The sequence below is a fragment of the Miscanthus floridulus genome, chromosome 16 (assembly GCF_019320115.1).
Source record: "Miscanthus floridulus cultivar M001 chromosome 16, ASM1932011v1, whole genome shotgun sequence".
NCBI classification, from domain to species: Eukaryota; Viridiplantae; Streptophyta; class Magnoliopsida; order Poales; family Poaceae; genus Miscanthus; species Miscanthus floridulus.
This window is the reverse complement of record NC_089595.1, coordinates 16,471,523-16,493,093: the sequence shown is the minus strand read 5'-3', so window position 1 is coordinate 16,493,093 and position 21,571 is coordinate 16,471,523. Positions and strand designations below refer to the sequence as shown.

At 41.4% G+C, this 21,571-nt stretch overlaps 1 pseudogene; it reads right to left on the bottom strand.

Annotated features, from left to right (window-relative positions):
* Positions 1 to 6,753: 6,753 nt before the first annotated feature.
* On the bottom strand, positions 6,754 to 11,793 carry LOC136510337 (uncharacterized; annotated as a pseudogene).
* Positions 11,794 to 21,571: the final 9,778 nt, after the last annotated feature.

Sequence of the window (21,571 nt, the reverse complement as noted above, 5' to 3'; positions counted from 1 at the left end):
CTATGCAAACACCCTCCCACTCATCTCCTTGCTTGATAGTGCAAATCAAAGTGAGATAGAGTGATTCTAAGTGCATTTACTTGAGTGATTGCATCTAGTGGCACTTGGAGATCGATTTGCTGTGGTTTTCTTGTTACCCTTGGCGTTTGCCGATGCCTAGACGGCTTGGAGCAGCGGAGGAGAGTTGGTGATTATTCTTGACCACCTCTCGGTGATTGTGAGGGGCTATTGTGTCTTCTTCGGTGGAGCGCCAAAGACAACTCTAGTGGATTACGCGTAGCTTGTGGATCCACATCTTATGTTGTTTGTGCGACACCTGGTTGCGGATTAGGCGTGTGATGCCTATTAGCGCGTGAACCTTCAAACGGGCGAATCGCTACAACAGGAACGTAGCTTGCTGGCAAGTAAGTGAACCTCGGAGGGAAAAAATTATTGTGTCATCTTGTCTCCTAGATATTCATTGTGATTGATTGATTGTCACTTGCCATGGCGGTATAACTCTCACTACCACTCTTACACTTACTTTCATATACTTGTTTAGTCAAGCTCTTTAGTGCAGCTAGTTTTGAGAGCTTGTTAGTTTGGTTAGTGAGGCTCTTTAGTTAGTCTTTGAGAGCTCACTAAATTAGAGGGTAGTGACTTAGTCTTTGTGTGATATAGTGATCATAGCAACTAGAATTGTGGATAGGTGGCTTGCATTTTAGTAGGCTAGCGCAACACTCGCTTCGCCGCTTAATTATCTAACCATTTGGTTTAAGTGTTGTTGTAGAATTTTTTATAGGCTATTCACCCCTCTCTAACCATTTAGGACATTTCATCTTCCCGGCAGCTATCTCTAGCTATAGCTAAAGCAATAGCCGGAGATTTAAAACCTTGAAAAAAACACATGTTGATCGGTTTATTGACCTATTGTGTTAGAAAATGAACCAAAATATACAAATCAATAAAAGCAATTTTTAGTAGTTGTAGGTACTAAAAACTGACATGTAACGTTTACGTCCTCTACGATTCTCACATATGTGAAAGCATGGATGGATTGATACACCGGGACTGAGACGCTGGTGTGTGAACTAATTAATCGTTAGCGGGAGGCCGTACTGGCTTAATACTCTTTCCGTTATAAATTATAAGTTATTTTAATTTTTTTGAGAGTTAAAGCATCTTAAATTTGACAAAATTATAAAGAAAATTACAAACATTTATGACATCAAATAGGTATATTATGAAAACATAATTAATGAAGAATTTAATGATATTTAGTTGATATCATAAATGTTATTATTTTATTATATAAATTTGGTCAAATTTGAGATGTTTTGATTTTCCAAGAAAGTTGAAATGACTTATAACTTGAGATGGAATATGGGCCACGTTCGCTTCGCTGAAAAAATAAGCCGAAACGCTGTTTCATCTGATTTGTTGCTAGAGAAAAACACTGTTCCGACTGAAAAATAAGCTAAAAAATACGGATTATAAGATAAGTGAAAAGGACCACGAAGGCTTTGGAAATTGGAAACATTTTTTTACAACAGAAATTGGAAGCATTATACTCCCTCCATTCCTAAGTAAATCAAATCCTAAAATCTAGTGATACTAATTTGATGTTATAAATTTTGACAGTTTTCTCTAGAAATTTAATCAAAGTTTAAAAGTCTAACTTAGAACAACTTTAACGATGTATTTAGGAAAAAGTCTACTTCACCCCCCACCTTTCATACTTAGTCTAATTCACCCTCCCAACTATAAAACCGTCTGTTTTACCCCCTGAACTTTCCAAAACCGTCTATTTTACCCCTTGGGCGGTTTTTCAGCGGCGGTTCTGCTACAGTAACAGCAGGTTTGCTACAGTAACATCGGGTTTGCTACAGTGTCGTCAGTTTTGAATTTTCTTTTTTTTTATTTATTTTCGGTGAATTTTTGAAAAATCATAGTAAATCATAGAAAAATCATAAAATGAAAAATCTAATTTTATTGGACTCCACATGAGTAGATCTACACAATGAATATATAATACAGTATGCTTTAGTACAAATTTTTTTTGTAGCTTTATATTAATTGGAAAATCCAATTTCATCTGTAATTAATTAGAATTTATCTATAACTAAATTATACATAGTCCAATGAGTACGAAATTTTTACTATAGTTCAAGCATACAATAATTAGCGTAGCATAAAAATTTCACCACAATTGGACCATAGAAGCTGCAGCTATGAATTATTCCAATTAATTACAGATAAAATTAGATTTTCCAATTAATCTAAATCTACAAAAAAAATTTGTACTAAAGCATACTGTATTATATATTCATTGTGTAGATCTACTCATGTGGAGTCCAATAAAATTAGATTTTTTATTTTATGATTTTTCTATGATTTACTATGATTTTTTAAAAATTCATCGAAAATAAATAAAAAAAAGGAAATTCAAAGCTGACGACGCTGTAGCAAACACGCTGTTACTGTAGAAAACACGCTGTTACTGTAGCAAAGCCGCCGCTGAAAAACCACCCAGGGGGTAAAATAGACGGTTTTGGAAAGTTCAGAGGGTAAAACAGACGGTTTCATAGTTGGGGGGTGAATTAGACTAAGTATGAAAGGTGGGGGGTGATGTAGACTTTTTCCATGTATTTATTCAGAGAAAGAGGAAGTATTGATCGTCCATCCATCTCTTGGATTCCCAGGTTTCCACCGTGGAGTGCGTCGAGTTGTCAACTACTACAGGGCCGTCCCTCTGATTACGTAGGAAGGCGTCAACCAATGCAAGAAAAACACGAACACACAAACACACTCCGGCAGCGTACGACAACAGTCCTCTTTGCGTGCCCTTAAACCTGATTGGATCCGTTTTTTTTTATTTGGAATAGTATTTTTCTCTCACATATTCTTCCAAATTTCTCTAAAATTCCTCCCAACAACGTGCGTTTGCTGTTCTCCGATCCACTGTGGATTGTGATCTTGTGAAACCAAGCACAGCCGTCGTCCGTCCCAGGTAGCCCTTTATTTGTCACCACGCAGCAGCAACAGCATTGATTCCCCAACCGACGGGCGACCGACAACCTTTGCTTGGTCGCCGCAACCCGCAACAACGCACCAGGAGCACAGCTAACCTATCGAGAAGTTCCACGCTACTACGAGCCCCGTAACGGATGATGTTCAATGGAGAGAGAGAGAGAGAGCCAGGAGGAAGAGGCCGCTTGGATCGTGGAAAGAGAAATTAGGCTACCGATTCGTACGTAGTTGGTCTTTTTTAAAATAAAAAAAAACTTTTATGGTCACATACTCCCTTTGTCTCGTAATAAATGTTATTATCACCTATAGAGAAGTCCAATATTTTCAACTTTGACTACAAATACAAGAAAATATTTAATAGTTATGGTGGATAATTAGTATTATTAGATAAACCGTTAAATATATTTTTTATTATAAACTTATTTGACGATATAAATGTTGCTAATATTTTTTTATAAATCCGGTCGAATTTAAGAAAGTTTGACTAGCATGAACCTCGTAAACGACGCTTTTGGAGCGAAGAGAGTATTTGGTTAAATTGGGACAGAATATTCTGTCGTCCTTATAGAGGTGAAAACGGTAAAAATATTTTTCGACCGTATTCGAGGCCGAACCCGTTTAGAGGGGTTCAGACCTATTCATATCTGAGTCCGAGTACTCAACATCCGATACCGTATCCATATCCGAATATTCAGATCGTATATTTATAATGTCGATATCCAATCATATCCGGCCGGCGAGCGCTCTGCTTCGAGATTCCACGCGCCGGCGGCTCGGGTGGGTCTTGTGGTGCTTCCATTCCATCTGCTACCAAACTCTCAATTCCCCTTGCCGATCGTCACATCCGTCGCGACCACAGCGTCGGTGGTGGTTCGCTCCAAAGTGCTACTAGTACGCGGAAACCACACCTGCGGTTGCCGTGGACCGCTCAGGTTCCGGTCGGCCTTGGCTAGCTAGGGATTCTAGGAATTGATTTATTCGGTGACAGACAGAGGGAGTAGTAATCACTTTTGTTCTATTAATTACTTTAAAAAGCTTTCAAGGAAAGAAAGCAAAACCATTGGCCTAGAATAGCAGTAGGGATTTGAAAAGGACCCATGAATCCTGCATTTCTGTGAAATCAATTGAAAACTTGTTCTTTTTGGTAAACCTAAAGGCATGGTCCTTGGATGTTACATTTCCACCATTGAGCCTGACCTGGTACCAAAATTCATCAATTTACCATCTTTTCTTCCCCTGACGGGATAAAGCAATATTTTTTATTTGAATTAGCTAAACATGTATGCAGATTTTCCAACAAGTTCATGTTTGTTTGCATCTCTTTAGCTCTTGGCTAGGATGTCTGTGAAGTGAAGGTCAAAGACTTATTACCCTTGTTGTTTACCGACAACTAATTAAACAGTCCAATGGAGAGCTAGGTGACCTTATTATATTGGTAGAGTTATTTACTTAGTATAAATTTAAACTGCACTCAATTAATTTAGGATAGAAGTAGTATATGTTTTATATGCACCGCAGGAGCCCGCCCATGGAAACAACAAAACCATTGTTTGATTTGGCAACGGTTCGCTGCTCACATGTATTACTTACCGCTTCTTCGTTGAGTCAAAAACATTTATCCCATTTAGCTTTTGCACAAATTTCGCTGCATATATTTGCACTAGCTAGTATCTTCTACTCCGAGTTCATGAGATATACTAATTGTGCGGGTATAATACAAATCTACACATTTATTCTGTATATATATTTTCAAACTAAATCTATTAGCTCGATGATTGTAGTTTTAATTAAGGTTTGACTAATTTTTTTAACAACATGCTTTTATGTCCGATTGGAGTATATATATACTGGTATACTCCCTCTGTCCTAGAATTAGAGTCGTTTTGAGATGGGGCATGACTATCAAGACTAGAGCAAAAAGACCAACATATCCCTAGCTATCTACCTCTCTTGCGCTCCTCCTCCCCAATCCAGATCCAAAGCTTGCGTAGTTGACCCTGCCTCTTCCTCCAACGTCGGACCGCACTGCTAGCTCCGCCTCGACGCTGGGTCACCCTCCAGCAGCGGTTGAGTGCGCTGACCCGGCTGTTGGTCTAGTTCGCCGGCCTCCTCCTCCCTTGAGAGGCCACACCGCCAGAACCGCCTCTTCTCAAGGCACCTGCGGGGGTAGAGGTGCTGTCGACGGCATCGCAACGTCCGACCCACAAGATCCTCTAGATCTAGAAGGAGGCAACAAGTAGTGGAGCAGAAAAGAAGATGCGAGGCTGATGGTGGAGAAGGAGAGGGGTGTGGCGGTGGAGAAGAAGATGAAGTGGAGGCTGTGGTCGAGCTCCACCCGCTCTCTCACTACTACCATGTCCTAGCCGAATGTAGTGGCGGGCGTGGATCCACCGGCGGGGATGGGGGCGACGGAAGTGGATCCACCGGCAGGGGTGGAGGAGACGAGCTCGGACCGCCGGTAGGAGTGTGGACGGCGACAGACACGCCTCCATGGATGAGCTAGCTTAGAAAAAGAAGTTGGAGACGGGTGAATTGAGATGTTGCTCAGATGTGGGACCCTAGTCTAAAACGACACTTTTACTAGGTGTCGGGGTTATAACCCTAGGGTGTCTCAGGGCACCGATTAGATAGCAGACCGAGCGACCCATGATATAGTATCCAGTAAGAGCCTGAACGATCGAGGCCCAGCTGATCGAAGAAAACCAGGCCAAGCGCTAAGCCAGAGGTCGGCCACGACCCCTTCATCTGACTTAGCCACACGAAGCGCAAGAGACTCACGACCTCCCCATCGCTCCAACCCCTAGGAGGAACAGGGAGAGGTCGAGCCCAGCCAAGCGTACCTGCCCTGATAGGAATAAGCATGTCGCACTGACCCCGCAAGGACCGAGGGGACAGCGGTCACCTTGTTCTGGTTAGACGTCACTCCAGCGCCACGCCGCTCAGACAAGACAACACCGCCCAAGGCGGTGACGGTCGGTACAGTGCCCACCGGACAGATACGGCCTAACAAGATGCATGTATGATTCTACCCATAATGTGATGTGCACACGTCTATGCAGCACGTGTAGCAAGTTGTTGTGGCCCGATCTCTCGTAGGATCTGCGAACTTGATAAATTGTCGTTGCGCGACCTGGTGAAGAGGCAATGCACCGCGAGGCTGTCCACGTGATGAACTACCGAGACAATCACCCTTCCACGTACTGACGAACAGCCCACGCAATCACGCCGTATAGACGTGAAGGCACAAACTGGGTGAACCGCAGTTCGGCGTTCTACAACTCCCTCAGGAATCGAAAGAACAAGTTTGCAAGCCTCTCAAGACTCACGCATAAACAAAACTCCACGAGTTTGTGTATTCTGAATTCAGCTAATCAAGATCTGACCTTTCATTGTCTAGTACAAGATATATATAGGGATAGGGACGTTCAGCTTGGAGTAAATGGCAGCATGCGCATGCACCAGTGGATTTCGTGGCTGGTTCGCGCGTCTTTCAGCTTCTGATAGCAGTTACTAAAATGAGCATAACTCTTTATTGGGAAGTCCAAATAATGAGCCATTTGATGGGCTGGAAAGTAGACTTGAAGACGCTTCCAACCACATATAGAACACCGTCTAACTCCTTGTATTCTGTCCGCGGTGATGTTTGGAATTCGTACCATGTATCAGTCATCTAGCTTCTGGTTGCATTTCCATGCAAAGGTGACGAACCACCATTTTATTCTTGCACACCATAGGCTTCTTGGTTCAAATGTCTAGAGGCTTGAATCCATCTTCATCCCATACTGGTTCATACACTCCATCATTCCTAAGGACATTGGAACAAGAACTCAAAAGCATAGGCTCATTCAACATAAACTGATTATTAAACATAAGGTTAGCGTTCACCTGAGAATGAATTTCCTTCTCCAATTGTTTAGCTCTACTTCTTGTAATTGGACCAGCTTTATCAAGTGGAGTTTCATTTGAAGATGAGTGAATGCTAGGAATGTCCTCATTAGCCTCCCCCTCTTAAGAAGGAGTCGTCCTCGACTCAGGCTCACCAACAAATGGAAGCAAGTCTTTGACATTGAATGTTGTACTCACATTGGAATATTCAGGTGGTAGCTCAATTTTGTAAGCATTATCATTTATCTTGTGTAAAACCTTGAACGGACCATCACCCCTAGGAGATAACTTACTCTTGCGCTGTTGGGGAAATCAATCCTTGCGTAGATGCAACCACACGAGGTCTCCGGGCTGGAATGTAACCTTCTTCTTACCTTTGTTCGCTTGCTTTGCATATTGTGCTGATTTCTTCTCAATATTCCTTCTTGTCTCATCATGTAGCTTCTTGAGAAAATCTGATCTCTTTGCTGCATCCAAGTTAACTTGTTCCTGTAATGGTAAAGGCAAAAGATCCATGGGAGTATGCGGTTTAAACCCATAAACAATTTCAAATGGACAAAAGTTTGTTGTGGAATGGACTGCCCTGTTATAAGCAAATTCAACATGTGGAAGGCAGTCTTCCCACTGCTTCAAATTCTTTTTCAACACAGCACGCAACATGGTGGACAAGGTACAGTTGACAACTTCAGTTTGCCCATCGGTTTGCGGATGACAAGTGGTGGAAAATAACAACTTTGTACCAAGTTTAGCCCATAATGTCTTCCAAAAATAGCTTAGGAATTTTGTATCCCGATCTAAAACAATAGTCCTTGGTACTCCATGTAAACGAACGATCTCCCTGAAAAACAAATCAGCAACGTGTGAAGCATCGTCGTTCTTATGACATGGAATAAAATGTGCCATTTTAGAGAATCGGTCAACAACAACAAAGATAGAACCCCTCCCCCTCTGAGACCGAGGTAACCCCAAAATAAAATCCATGGATATATCTTCCCAAGGTACATTCGGAACTGGTAATGGAGTATAAAGACCATGGGGATTAAGGCGGGACTTAGCTTTCAAGCAGATTATGCAGCGTGCAACATGTCGATGGACATCACGTCGCATATGTGGCCAAAAGAAATGATCGAAGAGCATGTCCAATGTCTTTTTGACGCCAAAATGACCAGCTAAGCCACCAGCATGTGCTTCCTGCAAAAGAAACGGACGAATCGAGCAGGCTGGAATGCATAGTTTGTTAGTGCGAAATAAAAAACCATCATGCACATAATACTTGTCCCAGCCTTTCCCAGCAATGCAATGAGAGAAAGGTTCTTTAAAATCAGAATCAACTGCATAGAGTGTTTTAATGGATTCCAAACCAAGCACTTTTGTATCTAATTGTGTAACCAAACCACATCTCCGTGATAAGGCATCGGCAACAATGTTATCTTTTCCACGCTTATGTTTTACAACATAGGGAAATGTTTCAATGAACTCAATCCATTTAGCATGTCTATGGTTCAGTTTGCCTTGACTTTTTAGATATTTCAAAGCTTCATGATCAGAATGGATGACAAATTCTTTAGGTAACAAATAATGTTGCCAAACTTCCAAAACTCAAACTAAGGCATAAAGCTCTTTATCATAGACAGAATAATTCAGATGTGGACCATTCAACTTTTTAGAAAAGTAGGCAACAGGTTTACCTTCTTGAAGTAGTACACCTCCTATGCCAATACCACTTGCATCACATTCGATCTCAAATGTCTTACCAAAATCAGGAAGTTGTAGCAGCGGTGCTTCACAAAGCTTTGTTTTCAACTCATTGAAGGCTTGGTCTTGTTCATCACCCCACTTGAATGGAACATCCTTCTTTATCAAATTGTTGAGGGGTGCAGCGATGGTGCTGAAATCTTTAACAAAACGCCTGTAAAAACCTGCAAGACCATGAAAACTTCGAACTTGACTCACATTTGTAGGTGTAGGCCAATCCTGTATTGCTTTAACCTTCTCTTCATCAACCTGAATACCATCTGCAGAAACAACAAAGCCAAGGAAAACAACATGGTCTGTGCAAAAGGTGCACTTAGCAATGTTGCCATACAATTTCTCTTCCCTCAAAACAGCAAGTACTTGACGGATATGATCAAGATGTTCATCAAATGATTTGCTATAGATCAGAATATCATCAAAATAAACAACTACAAACTTGCCAATGAAAGCTCGTAAAACATGGTTTATTAAGCGCATAAAAGTTGAAGGAGCATTTGTCAAGCCAAATGGCATCACAAGCCATTCATAGAGACCAATTTTAGTTTTAAACGCTGTTTTCCATTCATCACCAAGTTTCATGCGGATTTGATGATAGCCACTACGCAAATCAATCTTGGTGAAAATGATGGAACCACTCAATTCATCTAACATGTCATCAAGTCATGGAATGGGATGGCGATATCGAACAGTTATAGCATTGATAGCACGACAATCAACACACATGCGCCAAGAGCCATCTTTCTTTGGAACTAAAAGAACGGGAACAACACATGGTGATAAGGATTCATGAACATACCCTTTGTCCAAAAGCTCTTTTACCTGTCGCTGAATTTCCTTTGTCTCTATGGGATTGGTGCGGTAGGCTGGATGATTTGGAAGAGAAGCACCTGGTACCAAATCAATTTGATGCTCAATTCCACGAAGTGGAGGAAGTCCAGCTGGTATCTCATCGGGAAAAACATCTTCGAAGTCCTGTAAGAGATCAAGAACAACACTAGGCAGCGATGAAGGTAAATCGTTAGTTGAAAGTAGGACCTCCTTGTGCAAGAGCACAAAGAATGGGGCTGTGGTGTTTCTCACTTCTCTCATATCACTCTTGCTCACGAAGAGACACTCAGTGTGGCGTGGCTGTTTAGGATTGGCATGAGTCTTTATGTGGCTGGATGGGTTAGAACTCTCTCCCTTACTTGTGTTGGGGATCTCACTCAATTTTCTTTTGTCAGATTCCTCTCTTTTCTTGCGAGCCATATCTGAAGCATGTATCTCCTCTGGAGATAATGGAATAAGAACCACCTTCTTGTCATTGTGAATGAAAGTGTGTTTGTTAGACCGTCCAAAATGCACTGAGTCCACATCAAATTGCCAGGGCCGACCAAGCAGCAAATGGCATGCTTGCATGGGGACAATATCACAATCCACCTCTCCATGATAATCACCAATGGAAAATGACAAACGAATCATGGCTGAAACCTTAACTGTCCCAGAATTATTCAACCATTGCATATGGTATGGATGTGGATGGCGACGTGGTTGCAAGCCAAGCTTCTCAACAAGCAAAGCACTAACAATATTATTGCAGCTCCCACCATCTATGATGAAACGGCACACTTGTCCTTTCACTTTGCATCTGGATTGAAACAAATTATGGCGTTGTCCTTGTTCAGCAGCAACAAATTGAGTGGAAAGAACTCGCCTCACCACCAAAGAAGGAGATGGTGTGTTCATTATAGAACGCGTCAAATCAGGAAAATCAGCAAGCAACTCATCAAAATCATCACTAGTAATCTCGTCGAAAGATGGAGAAACAACATCTTGTAATAGGTCATTGTGAGCAAAAGATGGAATAGGTTGAATGGCTAAACAATTTAGACCTAGCTCAAATGTACCATCCTCTGCTGAATACTCACAAGTGTCAAGATTAAGATCTGCAAATACATTGTTAAACTCGTCCTCCTCTTCACTTTGGGAATCATAAGAACCATCAGCAAGTGCAATAATAGTACGACGATTGGGACATTCATCTTGCTTATGCCCATGACCACCACACTTAAAACACTCAATCTTGCTTGTCTTGCGTTGGGTGGCTGCAGTAGAAGAAGTGGGCTGACTTGAACTCACAGCTTTACCTTTCACATCCAATTGTTTGGAAGAAGTTGGAAGATATCTATTTGCTCCACGAGATGAGGATTTGGGCGTTGTAGCTCCTTGCTGTTGGAATTGAGGCATGACATCCCCTTGCTGTTGGGAATGACGCCATGAAGCATTGTATTTGTAAGACGTAGCAATTTGCCTTTCAGCCCTCTTTGCAAAATGAACCAACTCGGTGAGACATGTGTAGGTTGTCATATCCACTTTATCAGCAATGGGTTTATTGAGGCCAACTAGAAACCGAGCCATTATGGATTCCTCATCTTCAGTTATCCCTGTACGAAGTACACACATTTCCAATTCTTGAAAATATTCATCAACAGTACGAGTACCTTGCACAAGACGTTTCAGCTTCAAATGTAGATCACGAGAGTAATATGCTGGAACAAAATGACGTCGCATTTCTCTCTTCATGTCTTCCCAAGTTATATGAACATGCCCAACTCTCTGATATTCAGTACGGACCTGATTCCACCAAGTTATGGCATAGCCTTTAAACTCAATGGCTGCAAGCTTTGCCTTCTTTTCAGCAGAGTATTCATACAAATCAAATATTTGTTCCACCTTGGTCTCCCATTCAAAATAAGCATCAGCATTCTCCTGTCCGCTAAAAGGGGGAATAGACACTTTCACGTTTCTTAAACCATCATCATTATGACGACGATGGCGGTCACGATAACCATGATGGCCACCACCATGTCGATGATCATCCATGTCGGACAACATATCATCATCACCATCATAATCTCTACCTCCAACTAGAACGCGCCGAGCACGACCAAAACCATGGCCAAACCCACCACGTCCATGTCCATGACCAGCGGCACGACATGGTGCCTCGTTATCCTCATTGTCATCATCCTCATTTGGTGGTGGTTCTCTATGAGGAATGTTCAATTGGAGAGTTTGTAGTTGTTGCATCAAATCATTCATTTGTGTACACAGCTCCTGGAATTCCTCCACCGAAACAGCAGCACCATCTCCACGTCCTGCCATATTAGTAGAGGGAAAAAAAGGATAATATATATGTAGAATATATGTGGAATCACTCCCTCACCACTTGCTGAACAAGTTCTTTCTCTTCCTAGAAAGGGCAAGAACCGGGGCTGCAATCTATAGTGGAAGAGTGAAGAGACTACGGTGCAACAGCTCACGGTGCTTTTAAGTGGAGCTTGGTGGGGTAATATGTAAATGGAATGCGCTGAAATGTAGTAATGCAAAACCGAATAATAATCCAAGAACTCAAGTCTAAGTTGCTGAATATAAAGGAAAAGATGCTCAAAGAAAGGAACAAGATGTAGGAAGTGGATAGATGAACACCAATTGCACCAACCGAAACTTGTTGCTGCCCAAACCCCTTTGTGGTGTGCTGAACACAATTCTCTTTTATTTCTTTTCTTTCCTTTTTTTTGAACAAGAACTCGTTGTTTTCAGTCCTTCTTTTGACCCATATACATCTTTTCTTTTAACCTTTGTGAGAAACGCAGCACAACTTTCAACTAAAGGGGCACATAAGGATCAACTAAGATGGACGGCGCAGCACAAAAACAAGAAACTCGCGTGGGGAATTTGTGGCGGGTAGAAAACAAGGGTGGAACGGGTGGGTTTTTTTTTTGATTTATATATATGCAGCAAGCAATGACGATTAGAACAAGGGTGGGATGGGTGGGTACATGCAGCAAGCGATTTGATGATTAGAACAAAGATAACAACTAGAATGATGTGGAAAAGAAAAATTCAGCAACTAGACAAATCTTAAAGGATTAAAACTCAATAAAGCAAACTACAAAATCAGTAGCACGTATGAATTTGGGCTGTAGGTTTTCTTTTTTTGGCTATTAGTGGACAGTAGGTATATAAACTCTATCCTACCAAAAACAAGAACAATCCTAACGAGTAAACGGAGGCTCTGGTACCAGATGATGTGCACACGTCTATGCAGCATGTGTAGCAAGTTGTTGTGGGCCGATCTTCTCGTAGGATCTGTGAACTTGATAAATTGTCGTTGCGCGACCTGGTGAAGAGGCAATGCACCGCGAGGCTGTCCACGCGACGAACTACCAAGACAATCACCCTTCCACGTACCGATGAACAGCCCACGCAATCACGCCGTATAGACATGAAGGCATAAACTGGGTGAACCGCAGTTCGGCGTTCTACAACTCCCTCAGGAATCGAAAGAACAAGTTTGCAAGCCTCTCAAGACTCACGCATAAACAAAACTCCACGAGTTTGTGTATTCTGAATTCAGCTAATCAAGATCTGACCTTTCATTGTCTAGTACAAGATATATATAGGGATAGGGATGTTCAGCTTGGAGTAAATGGCAGCATGCGCATGCACCAGTGGATTTCGTGGCTGGTTCGCGCGTCTTTCAGCTTCTGATAGCAGTTACTAAAATGAGCATAACTCTTTATTAGGAAGTCCAAATAATGAGCCGTTTGATGGGCTGGAAAGTAGACTTGAAGACGCTTCCATCCACATATAGAACACCATCTAACTCCTTGTATTCTGTCCGCGGTGATGCTTGGAATTCGTACCATGTATCAGTCATCTAGCTTCTGGTTGCATTTCCATGCAAAGGTGATGAACCACCATTTTATTCTTGCACACCATAGGCTTCTTGGTTCAAATGTCCAGAGGCTTGAATCCATCTTCATCCCATGCTGGTTCATACACTCCATCATTCCTAAGGACATTGGAACAAGAACTCAAAAGCATAGGCTCATTCAACATAAACTGATTATTAAACATAAGGTTAGCGTTCACCTGAGAATGAATTTCCTTCTCCAATTGTTTAGCTCTACTTCTTGTAATTGGACCAGCTTTATCAAGTGGAGTTTCATTTAAAGATGAGTGAATGCTAGGAATGTCCTCATTATAATGGGATGGGATCCAAGACGAAGGCCTTGACTTAGAGGCCATCCAACCCGACGGGAGCCACAACCCCAACGATCGGGATCGTGGCCCTCAGCTCCTCAAACCAACGAGACGATCGACGACCCGGGGACGGCTACCAACTCTTGTACGATGCTCCTGGAAACCAGGAGACAATGATGAAGACCACGACGAGGACCACGTCATACAAGATGGCTGGCGAACCACCACCGTGCCTATAGTGCCACCACGGCCGGCACAAGTAGCACCACGTCGCACCATGCCGTAACGTGGCCACAAGACCATGATGATAACCATGCCCAGACGTGCTCCACAAGACAACGTAGCTAGCAAGCCAAGTTAGCTAGAACCTCCCTCAGGCTCACGACCCTTAGGTCAGAAGAACCTTCTTCTTTGTATACGCCCTGGCCCCAAACTCTATATAAGAGCAGCCAGGGCACCCATCTAGGACATCCTCTATCATTTCACTCATTCTCCATTGTAGTAGGGCTCTTGGAGTTCCCTTCAGGCAGTCCATCTCCTAGCTCTAGCTCTCTAACCTCTTCCACCATTCTTGCACCCCTATTGTAAGAACTTCAGAGCATTCAAGCGAGAAACACACACTCGATCATCTCTGAGACTGGACGTAGGGCTCCGACCTGAACCAGTATAAAATCCTCGTGTCTTTTGGATGCTACCATCGTCTTTCTAGAGCAGCACAGCAATCGTATAAATGTACTAGTCCGGTTTATAAAACACCAACACTAGGACACGGTTTGAATCCTAGAACGACATTTTTATTGAGAAACCATATATTGCACATGTATTGATCAGTCAACAACTCAACGTATAAAAAGTGGTCTACTACACTAGCATTTGAACAAACAAATTTAGCGATATAGGGTGAGCAATTCAAGACGACACCTTAAGCCATACTTTTCAGCGAACGAACAGTGTTTTTCTTTCACAACAAATCAGCATAAACCAAATTTCAGCGAACCTTAGCTGAAAGAGTATGTCGATGGATCGAGGTAGTATATAATATTACTGTATGATAGTAACAATAATTATCTTACGACACCAATGTGGTCAAAACCTAGTATAGTGGAGTGGACGAGTGGTAGACTGAATTTAGGCCCCGTTCGCTGGTCTGAAACTTGACTGAAACTGGCTGAAAAATACTATTCCGGCTGAATTGTTGTAAGAGAAAAACACTGTCTGGCTAAAAAAAAAAAACCGAACAAGCCGAATATGCGTTAAGCCAAACAGTGCCATATCATGCTCACGCATGCCGTTGTCACATGCATGTGACGTGAGCAAGAAATTTGGAGGAGGACTGGCGGGGGCGATCAGTACAGTCAGTGTCGGCTCTCCAGTAAAATCCCAACACGTGTCCATCGTCACATCCACAAGTACGGTACATGTGTGAGGACAAAAATCACCACGGTGTCCATCGTCATATCCACTCGGATCAAAGGGAACCTTAACCTTAATTACTGCTGTGTACTCCATCTCCGGCCGGTTCCCGTTCTTGGTAGTTAAAAAAATGGTGACTTGGCGACAGGTAGTAGGTGCCATATGTTCTACTCCGTACTCCTATTTGTGTTTTCTGCTACGGTGTACACAGGTATACGTAGTATAAAGATGCATGCGTCACTAAGGTTGACTAGTTGACTGAATTGAAGCATATATAAAGCCAGCAGAGGAGAAATGGAAACCGTTAGAGTTGGTGAGCTACTGGTACAAGGACACTGGCAAATTATGGAACTGATGATGATGATAACGACTCCTATTTGTGTTTTCCTCGATTGGTGAACCTGCTATACGTAGAATAAAGATGCATGCGTCACTAAGGTTGACTAGTCGACTGAGGGGGTGTTTAGATCCATTCCAGTTTGGAAAATGGACACTGTAGCACTTTTGTTTTTATTTGGCAAAAATTATCCAATTATGGACTATTTAGGCTTAAAAGATTCGTCTCGCCAATTACGGGCAAACTGTACAATTAGTTATTCTTTTTACCTATATTTAATGCTCCATGCATGTGCCGCAAAATTCGATGTGACGGGGAATCTTGGGAAATTTTGGATTTTGGGTGGGATCTAAACAGGGCCTGAATTGAAGCATAGTAGTATATAAAGCCAGCAGAGAAGAAATGGAAACCGTTAGAGTTGGTGAGCTACTGGTACCAAGGACACTGGCAAATTTTGGTAATATGAGTGTACGTACTAGCTGATTCTTCATCCATTCTCATCCTAATCATCTTAGGGCGCGTTTAGTTCCCAAAATTTTTTGGGTTTGGCTACTGTTCGGCTACTGTAGCACTTTCATTTGTATTTGGTAATTAGTATCTAATTATGGACTAATTAGGTTTGAAAGTTTCGTCTCGCGATTTCTCACCTAACTGTGCAATTAGTTTTGTTTTTCGTCTATATTTAGTACTCCATGCATGTGCCGCAAGATTCGATGTGACACTTTGGGTTGAAAATTTTTGAAATCTAAACAGGGCCTTACTTTGATCTCAAGCAAAGCTGATAAACTGTTGTAGCTGGTACTACCTTTATCAAACAAACAAAAAACTGTTGTCGCTGGTACGTCATACGTGTAAGTTACATATATAATAATTAATTCAGCTGGGATTCTGGAATTAATTAAATTGATTACTGTTTTATGCGCAAGATTTGATCTGCTCCGCAACTACGCATCACATTAATTGGATAGTACTATGGTCATATATACACAATTCATGCAACAAACCTACGATCGATTTCCTAAGAAACAGACAAACAGTATAATGATGATGCGAGGCTCCTTAATTTCTTCGTATGAAGGCCCTGTTTGTTCCGACCTCTTAAAACTTTAGTTCCTAAAAGATTTAGACAGCCTTCTAAAACCTTCTAAAAGAGTGTTTGGTTGCATCTCCTAAAACTGACTAAAAGCAGTAAATGTTGTTGAACAAAAATACTTTTACCCTTCTTTAGGAGAGAGAGTGAGGGGGCAATAAATGAGGGGTAGTGGGGGTTCAGGAAGGACTTTAGCAGCCTGTTCGCTTGCTCGTAAACGATCGTAAATTTCCAGCCGGGAACAGTGTTTTTCTCTCACACCAAACCAGCCAGCAGTAAATAATCCACGATACGATACGGCCTCCCGAACAGGCTGTAGGAGGTTTTAGGAGGGGGTGGAGCTCCTAAAGAAAAACCAGCCTTCTAAAACTTTTAGAAGGTTTTAGGAGGGGTGTTTGGTTCTTTAGACAGATTTTATCTAGATTTTAGCTCCTAAAGCTTTTAGGAGGGGTAACCAACAGCGCCGAAGAAGAAGAAGTGCTGTTTTTGTAGAGCCTGACATGAAACAATAGGTCCTGAATAGACATATACTAAGGGCATGCCTATACTACTAAGCGTGGGCAGTTTTACTATACTGTGCAAAGTAATAAAATATTACCTAGATTCTGTTGCAGTGAGACACAGCTGACAAAAGCTTCCCAAGTAAAACAAACATGCAGTACCTTTGCAGCTCATCATCAAGACAAGATCACAGGAGCTAATCAGTTTAGAAAAATAGTATATATACAGGTACAGTTAACATTTCCACCGACCATTATTAGTAGCTAAGGATAAAAGATGAGCTGAAACATCATTCACGTGCATGGCGCGCGCAGGGTCCAAATTAGCATCATGGCGCACCACAGTTTGGACCTGGGCATGCATGCTGTAATAAAATAAAATAAAACAAAGGCAGGAAGATTGCAGCAGATGCAAGCTTCACGTGGCTGCCACCTACTGCCTTCTCGTCGGGCCATGACTCATGTGCCCCCCTCCTCCTAAAGCACCCAAAACCCAGCTAATCTTCAGTGAGTATTACACTCTCACAGGTCACGGCTGACAGCTATAGCTAGTATCAGTGTATTACTAAATGTGAAATTTTTAGACCATTTGAAGAATTTGGTAGCGTTGTTTAAAAAAACATAGAATACAATGAAACATAGATGAAACAACAATGTCTCTTAATATATAGTTTTAGCGGGAGTTCTCTGCCCTGGGTACGTCATTTTATTCTTTTGTTTGAAACATTTAATAGTATGGTTCATTTAGAGTTGGAAATCAAGGCAAGAGAGTTCCATCTACATAAAATTCACGTCTCGGCGAGGATGCTGATTAGCACAAATCCTGGAGGCTTTAGGGTTTACTAAATCACTTCATCAGCTGATCAGAATGTGAGCTACAGCAGCACTATTTTTTTTTAGGCGCGCACCTTGTTCAAGATGCAGCATTTCAGTATTTCACTTGGGAGTTTGGGCCCATCAAGGTATTATTCATTCAAGAGCCAAGAGACGAGATGAGTGGCTTTACCTCAACTTTTTTTTTGTTACGTTCTTCTTCTTCTTTTTACTGTATAGCTACTGAGTAGTAATTACTTTTGTGTCATTACTTTGAAAAAGTGTCAAGGAAAGAAACAAAACCATTTGGCCTAGAACAGTAGTAGGGACTTGAAAAGGACCCATGAATCCTGCATTTCTGTCAAATCAACAGAGAACTTGTTCTTTTCGGTAAACCTAAAAGGCATGGACCTTGATGTTACATTTCCACCGTTGAGCGTGACTTGGTACCATATAATTGGTCAATTTACCATCTTTTCTTCCCCTGACGGGATAAAGCAGTAACCTTGATATGAATAAGTTAAACATGGATGCAGGTTTTCCAGCATCAATCAAATACAGATTTTTTTTGCCTGTTTTTGTTTAATATAAATCACCATCTAACAAGTAAGCTGCTTGATGGTATTTCCTTGACTAGCCTGGTCAAACGCATCAAAACCCGGTCAAAAGCGAAGCTGAGACTGATCCTTAACAGCTCATTGGGAAGAGTCGGTACACTAATCTATTCCACTGTGATTCAATAAACAAAAGAGTACAAAAGACACGTACATTATTTGGATAGATCTCCTTAGCACTCAACGCCATAATCAAACCCAATCAACACCTACCGAAAAGGACCGCTAATATAATACGGAGTACTAGACAATTGCTCGATCGAGCGATAAAAACAAAGTGATGAATCCCGGCCGTGAGAAAAAAAAATGCAAATAGTAACGTCAGTTCCGTCATGATTTAGAGATTCCAACCAATTCTTACCCAATTTTCAGTTTTTGTTATTTTGATGTCTCACTCACTCCCATGCTTGAAAAACAGAGGCAATGAGCTTAAGTGAATAGAAAGAAAGAAAACGCCACCTGCAAGAAACCAAAATCCTTTAACAGCGCATTTTCAATTAAATCTGTAACAGTAGAAGTAGACAGTCGGCCTGTTCGCTGGTTGGTTTCTGGGCTGGTTTGGGCTGGCTGGTGCTGGTCTGTTGTGAGAGGAAAACACTGTTGGCTGGCTGGTTTGGGCTGGCTGAAACCAACAAGCGAACAGGCTGAGTAACTTAAAATTAATCGAAATCTTACTGTAACGACAGCAAATCTTACTGGGCGCTGTTTTTTTTTTTTTTTTTGCCCCTCATGCCGGCTTAAACAAAGCTCGAGAGCGTCGGTAGGGCTGGATATAGACTAAAGAGCCAGCTCTCGGTTCTCGTTAATATTACGAGTCAGACGTATAGCTCAGCTCAGCTCGTTAATATTATGAGATAGAGGAACAACTCAGCTTGGCTTGTTAGCGAAGCTTGTGAGCTTGAGCTGGCTTGTTTAGCTCATGAGCTACTAAAAAATAGGACACACATGTTTATAATGTTCATATCACAATAATTTTAGAAGGCGACGTCACCATCATGCAACCATACATGATTAATACATATCAGGTTTATCAAAAGTATCAACAATGCAACATAGTTGGTCTATTTATGATCCATATAGTTCTAGCATATTTACTAGTTGCTTGCCACCACAGACTTAGAAAAGTCTATAAATTCAATGTCAGCATCATCTTCTCCCTAAAAAAATAATCCATAAATCAACATTTAAATGCCACAACAATTATAAAATCAAAATTCATATGAAACAACTTAAAAATAAGATTACATGTCATTGAAATAGGTGTACACTTCTAGGTCAGCATCATCATCTTTTGGATTTATGGTCGTAGGCTAATAGGCCTTAGCTCGTTTGAGTTCGCGAACTGGCTCATTAAAACAGTAAGCTAGACTTTCAGCTCAACTTCTGAAAAAAATTATAACAAGCCGAGCCGAGCTGAACATGAGTGGAGCGAGTTAGGCCCTGTTTAGTTTCTAAAAATTTTCACTCCAAAGTGTCACATTGAATCTTGCGGTACATGCATGGAGTACTAAATGTAGACGAAAAAAACTAATTGCACAGTTCTCGATAAAATCGCGAAACGAATCTTTTAAGCCTAATTAGTCCATGAAAAGTCTTAAGTGCTACAGTAACCACGAGGCAATGAGCTTAAGTGAATAGAAAGAAAGAAAACGCCGCCTGCAAGAAACCAAAATCCTTTAATAGCGCATTTTCAATTAAATCTGTAACAGTAGAAGTAGACAGTAACTTAAAATTAATCGAAATCTTACTGTAACGACAGCAAATCTTACTGGGCGCTGTTTTTTTGCCCCTCATGCCGGCTTAAACAAAGCTCGAGAGCGTCGGTAGGGCTGGATATAGACTAAAGAGCCAGCTCTCGGTTCTCGTTAATATTAAGGGCGTGTTTGGGACTGCTCCGCTCCACGTTTTTCAGCTCTGCTCTATGTTTTTTAGCCAAACGGTTTTAGCTCCATGCACTCTGCTCCAGGAAAAAGGGTGGAGTTGTGAGAGCACCTAAAGAGGTACTCCACAAACTCCAGTTTTTTTGTGGAGCTGCTCCACGGTGGAGTTTGTGGAGCAGAGTTTGTGGAGCAGTCCCAAACACCCCCTAAGTCCGAGGGATAGCTCAGGTCAGCTCGTTAATATTACGAGATAGATGAACAACTTAGCTTGGTTCATTAGCGAAGCTCGCGAGCTTGAGTTGGCTTTAGTTCGTGAGCTACTAAAAAAAATAGGACACATATGTTTATAATGTTCATATCACAATAATTTTAGAAGGTGACGTCAACATCATGCAACCATACATGATTAATACATATTAGGTTCATCAAAAATATCAACCATGCAACATAGCTGGTCTATTCATGATCCATATAGTTCTAACATATTTACTAGTTGCTTGCCACCACAGACTTAGAAAAGTCCATAAATTCAATGTCAGCATCATCTTCTCCCTAGAAAATAATCCATAAATCAACATTTAAATGCCACAACAATTATAAAATCAAAATTCATATGAAACAACTTGAAAATAAGATTACATATCATTGAAATAGGTGTACACTTCTAGGTCAGTATCATCATCTTTTGGATTTATGGTCGTAGGCTAATAGACCTTAGCTCGTTTGAGTTCACGAACTGGCTCGTTAAAACAGTGAGCTAGACTTTCAGTTCAACTTCTGAAAAAATTATAACGAGCCGAGCCGAGCTGAACATGAGTGGAGCGAGTTAGGCCCTGTTTAGTTTCTAAAATTTTTCACTCCAAAGTGTCACATCGAATCTTGCGGCACATACATGGAGTACTAAATGTAGACGAAAAAAAACTAATTGTATAGTTCTCGACAAAATCGTGAGACGAATCTTTTAAGCCTAATTAGTCCATGAAAAGCCTTAAGTGCTACAGTAACCCGACATGTGCTAATGACCGATTAATTAGTATCATTAGATTCGTCTCGTAGTATTCTGATGAGTTCTGTAATTTGTTTTTTTATTAATATCTAAAAACCCCTCACAATATTCTTCCGACACACCAATATATACCTTAAAAATTTTCATTTCACGAACTAAACACACGTTTAGACGATCCGTGAATATTTTGTCCGGCCCTACGGGTCAGTAATATGAATTGAGCTACCTCCAAACAAAAGCA